We start from the raw sequence: 6811 nt of genomic DNA on the forward strand, positions 1-6811 counted from the left end.
GCATGACCTTGACTTTGAGAAGTCTAACAAACGCTATTACAGTCATGCGCTTCAGGTTTATGCCTCTTTAGAGACAGAGAATACGGATGAGGATCTTATGTTGAATGTTCTTAGTGAAAAGGTGGGAAAGCTCTATAAGGCAATAGTGGACAGGCGCCGGACCTACCTCGGCGACCTGGAGAAGCTAACCGTTATTGAGAAAAAAGTTACAATGTTGCTCCAGAGACTTGATAACTCCCCCGAGGAACTGCGGAAAATACTGAAAAAGATAATTTATGACAGGAAAAAGAGGATGATTGAGGAAGAAAAGCAGAGACTGGAGAGAGAAAAAGAGATAGAACGGCAGAGGAGGTGCAACCTAAGACTCGGTGGCAAAATGGTACGAACGGGAAGAAGGCTGATGCGTAAAAACAAGTATGGCAGCGAGGATGTAAATGCCCGCGATAAGGAATCCAGTCAATCATATGATCATATTTGGGCCCCAATGGTAGGAGCATCCCCTCTTGTCCATATAGATCTGTGGGAAGACTGGGAAATTAATCGGGAACTGGCTAGAAGACAGGCTAAACGTGCAAAGCAGGAGAAGACACAACAGGAGGAAAGTTCTCCAATGGAGCCCAATTGTGAAGAGCAAAAAGGTGTCCGAAAATGTTTTGAGCCCACTCCACCTGTTCTCCAAAAGAAGACTGCTACAACACTTCAGAGAACCTGTGGCCAGGGACAGAAAAGTAGTCAAGACAAAGTCGTCTGTAAAAAGCCTGCTACAGTGTCTCTGCGTACCTGTGGCCAGGGACAGAAGAACATTCAGGAAAAAAAGGAGCCAATCAGGAAAAAAGAAACGGACAACAACTGGCACAGTGTGGGGCAAACTCGCCTCTCAGCCATTATCAAAACATCCAACGCTGCAAAGACTACATCCAGAGGTTGCACTTCTAATGTTAGTGAGACAAAGAGCAAACCACGGTATACCCACCTCCCAACCATGACCAACACAAGAAAAGCTGCACAGGAGTCAAGTGGAGCTCCCACTCCTAGCATGGGCAAGTCCTGTGATCTCTCTGCTGTTACAAGGAAGCCACTGGTTAGAAGTTCCCCGGTTGAACCTCTGAAAACTGAACAACAGCAGAATCGTAAAAAATCGGGGCCCACACACCAAACTAAAAGCATCCATCCCCAACATACCTCCAATCCATCTGCAAAGAATGCTAGTGAAAACAAGTCCCAAGATCACCCTGCTGTTACTATGAAGTCACAGTCGAAAGTTACCTGGGGTGAACCTACCTATATTAAACAGAAGCTGACTCCAGAGCCCACAAGCACCCAACCCTCCACAGCTGAACCTCTGAATACCAAACAGCAGAAGAATCCTAAAAATACTGGAGCCCATTTGAAGAATCCATAGGCATCAAACCCAATTTCTTCATTCCTATCTATCTATCTATCTATCTATCTATCTATCTATCTATCTATCTAGGCTAAGTAAGTAACAAGTAGGTAAGTAAGTAGGTAAGTAAGTCCAAGCAAAATAAAAAAAATAAAAAAAACTTTATACATGTGAATGATCTTTTTTTATATATAAAATTGGCTTCTGTGTTTTAAGTGAGCCATATTCCATTGGTTTGAATAAAAGCAATCAGCACGTTTTACAGCAAGCCACATGTCTCCATAGACCCGCCCAGCATCAATAGCCTACATTGCTAGTGGTACAGACGGTACAGACACAGCTGCTAAGGACAGTCTGAGGGTTTTGAGCACTTTGATGAACAAACAAGTGAAGAGTGACAAACAAAATTTATTTAACAAAAGTGTTAAATGTATGATCTCATCTCCAGTGATGCCAATATGGGCAAATGCGGCCGCGTAAAGGCCGGGCGTAGCCTACTGTGCGGTAGGCTAGCCTACTGTGAGAGGATTGAGGTTTCATAGTCGAGTACGGTGTCACATTTGAAACAGGTCGATGTGAAGCGCAGTCTATTGTGTGACACCCAGTAGCGAATGCGGAGTCCGCGTGGTCGTAAAAATTGAGCTTTGCGCGGATGTCCTCGGTCTAGTCAAGTCTGAGGGCCTTGCGGCCGAGGTGGCCGCGTGAAGATGCAGCATGGTGATGTGGCCGCAAAAAAAAAAAAAAAAAAAAAAAAAGTCGGTCGGGGCCAGCTGATTTACTCTAATTAGAACTTTATTCCAGTCTGGGTTTGTATATATGCTACTGTAGCCTATATATAACAGTGTAGCCTCTCTGTCAAAAATGTCTGGTTTTTTTTTTGCAGCAGACAGCAAACTGGAAGTTTGATCCGAGTCCAGAGAAGGCGGGCCTGTAGTCATCTTTCAGAGTATCAAAGTTTTTGGTTAATGTGAACAATGAGCTGCAAGATATCTGCTGCTAGGACAACGACTGCAAAGAGCACATCCTCATCTGAAAAGGTAAAACAAAATATTTTAAATTAATCAGTGACTATTTTTTAAAGTCATGTAGAGTGGAGTTAGAAAAACATACAAATTATTTCAGTGCTCATTCTAGTCATCATACTAGTGTTTTTGGCTAAATGGATCACTATCTCACATATTCTGCATCACAGAAGCTGCTTGTTTATTTTTCTTGGTAGGGTTCTCATGCAGGACTTGACAACTCTTTCTTGTCTCCTTCCTTCTTATGTTTTCCCTCTATCATTACATGTAATGATATTGATTTAGACTGATTTACATGAACAAATTCATTGAATATGTTTGACACAAACAATTTGAGGACTCGACCTCGAGCTGTTGTGATGACACTATGTGGAATAAATGGATTGAAATTGATGAACAAAAAATATGTTGAATAGCAATGCAATTTATCATGCTTGTACTCCTACACCATGTTATAGTGCTAAATACAAGCTATGGCATTGACATTATGTGGATACCTGTGTTGAGCGTGTAACTTCAGCATGTGCATTTTATCATGATGTATTGCAGGCAGTTGTTGCAATTGTTGTTAGCTTCCCCTTCCTTTGATAAATTGAATCAAATACTTCCACATATTCAGTCATCACCTCACAAAAGCTGTGTCTCAGTCATTCTTTCACCCTTAAACAAACCTGATTACTGTCCCTGATTTTATTCACTCCTTTTGTATTTATTCATCATTGCCCAGCAAATACCTTTGCCGTATCAAATTATTATTCATCTGCTTAGAGAATTAGTGTCTGGTTTATTCAGTCACTCTCGGTCTGACTAAATCAGGCAGTTATGGATGAATAGCCTCCGCAAGAGGGGGGTTATTCTTTCCACACTGAGCAGCGATAAATGCTCCCCACCCAGTAAGCTGTCGGAAAACCATTTAGACACTGCTTATACATGCACCCCAAGTGTGTAGCTTAAATACTGTGTGTGTGTGTGTTTAAGAGAGAGAAAGCAATTACCACAGCTCATGTTCCCTAAGCTTAATAGAATAACGTTCCAAATAAATGTAGATTACAATTGCAAATCCATGTGATATGAGTGCATAAATTTAATTTGAGGTGTGATACTGTATGATGATTGTTTTCCCCCGGTCACCAACAGCACCCACATGTCTTGTCAAGATGATGGGGGGGCTTTTCTGTTTGGAAAATTTGACGGTGAATTTGGACTACGGTATTTGTTTTCCTCACGACAAAGGTGCATCATGCAGCTTTGACTTTCAGTGTATGGTGTAACCTTAATTTTTCCAGGAGGATTGAATTAACCTTTCAGTGGTTAGACAAAAGTAGGTTTAGAATGGGTCACTGGATTTGTCTTTTTGTCACACTTCCTTGTTCTTAGAGATGTGATACATACAGATATTGGGTTGTAAGACATGTTGATTATTGAGTTAGTTATAGCTGACTTCAGTTATAGCTTACTTCAGTGTAGGCCATTTATAGTCAGCTATATGGAAATTGTAGTCATTGTATTGACTTCAGTAGTATCTGTGTGTTTACCTGAATAGATGGGTGATGGACTGGTTCAGTTGAGCTGAGGTTGAACTATGAAGATAATGCCTCAGCACCGCAGGTCCTTGGCCTGCCCCTGCTGAGCATTTTATCAGTTTCCTCCTGTTTGTGGAAAAGAAATGTGGCTATGTATGGCTAAACCCTAGGGGCTCCTTACACTGAGACACTCTTTATGACACCATTCATGGCTGCCTTGTTCAAGCAGACATTTTATAGATGCCACCCCCCACCCCACCCCACCCCACTGGGAACCACTGCTTCTGATTTATATTTCCATAAAGCAATATGAATATAATGGGTTTATAGCACTGCTTGCTTTAGGGCATACAAGAGAGAGACCCACTGCTGACACTGACAGAGGTGATTGGTAGGGCACGGCAATGATTTTAAATCAGATTTTACTGTCATTAAAATGATGGATTTATACATCAAGGCTTAAGGTATTTGCTAGTTTGAGGGGATTCCTTCATGGAGGGAATCTCCTCAGCCCTAAGTGATCTTTTTCAGACAACCAAATGACTTATACTTCTGATACATACCTAATATTGTGAAATGTGCTTCTATTTTTTCCATTTCTTTTCCGTCTAAAACTAGAAAAACTGCTCTTGACATTTTTGACATTTTTGATTAGGGAGTAAACATAAAATAGACTTCCAAGGAAGTATGACAAGTTGCAGTCATTCTATACCATTTTTATGACAAAACATAAATGTGGCCAGGTATTCAAAATGTGAAAAAAAACTCTTCTTTGGGAAATGTCAGCAGTAATCAATAGGTTAAACCTTCAAAAGCACAGGTGTGTAATATCTCCTCAACCTCACATTGACCTCTAGCTGTCATAGTAATGTTTGAGCCTAAGGGTGTAGTTTGAGCGTGGCTGGCAGCTGACATCGCTGGCTTATTTTTGAAATAAAACTTCACTAAAGCGTAGGTGTAAAATGCCGTATTAGATCCAAAGTATGCTACAGTGAGACACTCTCTGGGTCAGACACCAACTGCATGCTAAGCATTGAAAATATTTCGCCCCCACGATGATGGAAACACACATGCAAACGTGCACATGCATAAATGTGCAGACTTTTATGCATGTGCAGACTTACCAGTCCCAATTTGGGGGCCTGAAAGCATCATCACCACCAATTTTTGTACGATGCTGTGACCAGTGCCCTGCCCTCTGTTAGTGCTCACTATGTTTTATCATTCAAACTGTGTTTGCTATGTTTCAACCATTGACTGTAGAAATTAGCTATAGAAATCAAAACTGTGTTTTTGCACCAGGCTGTGAGCTTCTTTATTTTGGCTGTAAAATTTGCTATTTCAGAATGCGAGTACTGGGACTGACCAAGTGGGACCAAGTGGCAGAAAAATGACATCATCACAGAATAACAAAAAACTGCACTTCTTCGAATGACCACTTAAGTCCGGCTCCAAAACCAAGCGGATGATGAAAGCAAAATATATATAGTAAAAGTAATCATAGATTTTATTTATTTCTCTTTATATTTCCACATTTATTTTCATTCACTTATTTATTCTTTTGTTCATTTCCCTTTTTATTTCCACACTTGTTTTCCTATTCTTTTACAGATTTATTCCATGTGGCACTCCTGTGACTCCATATCTTTCTCCTCTTCCTCAGTGTTTTTATCTCTGCTCACTCTCACTTCCCTCCTCTCTCATTTTCTCTCCAACCGCACAAGTCGACGTCCCTCATTTATCAAACTGGCCCATTTCAATAATAAAAACCTGCACTCTGTCGGCCTGTGTCTGCAACTTAAACATCAGTTGTATTGTGACAAAACAAATGTGGCTCAGCTTATGGCAGATAGATCGTGTTACACTTTCGTTCGAGTACTGCAAGAACAGTTTCGGGAGGGTAATTATAAGAGATTCAGTAGTGGATTTTTGTTCAAGTCTCAGTGGTGACTAAATTTTTAATGGACCCCCGCAAAACTACAGTATATTTTGATTTCTGCATGTTTTTATAATTAGGAGACGTTTGGGTGTAAAATAAACTCATGCAAACATTTGTTGGAGTCTGTGAGAGATTGTTAAAAGAGAAAAGTTGTCTCCAATAGCATGTAACATGACAGCTGTACAACCTGTGAGTGACAGATAAACAAGGTGTGTGTGTGTGTGTGTGTGCATGCAGATGCGTGAAAGGGAGAGAGTCTGATTGTCAAGTGGTAGAAGCAGCCCCTTTTGTATTCTACAGTATTACAGCCTCTCATTGCACCAGGGGAATGAGAAGAGAGCAGAGGAAAGCAAAAAGAGAAGAGAGAAAAAGGGAAGACTGGGGGAGAAAAAGCCAAAAACTGAGAGGAATAAAGATGAGAGTCACAGTCATGATTGAAGCATATACTGCTGACAGGGTGTGGTCACTGGAAGACAGAGGGAAATAAAGAGGAGGATGAAGACGAAAAGGTGGGGGGGGGGGGGATAAGATAAATAGAGACACAGAGAGAGATGGCATGACACAGTGATGAATAGGTGGAGGGAGAGAGTGGACACCACATGAGAATTCGTGAAAGTGATGAAAAATGAAGAGGGACGCATGAAAGAGTTGAAGGGGGGGGGGGGGGGTGGCGTGAGAAGGAATGAGGTGTGGAGAAAGAGAGGAGGGGAGGCAAGGGAGAGAGTGCACGAGGGAGGGGAGGAGAGAGAGAGCGAGAAAGAGGGAGGGAGTGAGGTAAAGGATGAGCTCATTGCAGTCTCTGGGTTGATGACACGAGGAGGTGGGGGGGGGGGGGGGGGGGGGAGAGGGGGGTGCAGGAGGGAGGGGTTCACTGCTCGTCTGCGAATCGATAGCCAGCGTCTGAGTACCACACATACACACACACACACACACACACACACAC

This window comes from Trachurus trachurus (genome assembly GCF_905171665.1).
Source record: "Trachurus trachurus genome assembly, chromosome: 8".
Classification (NCBI taxonomy): Eukaryota; Metazoa; Chordata; class Actinopteri; order Carangiformes; family Carangidae; genus Trachurus; species Trachurus trachurus.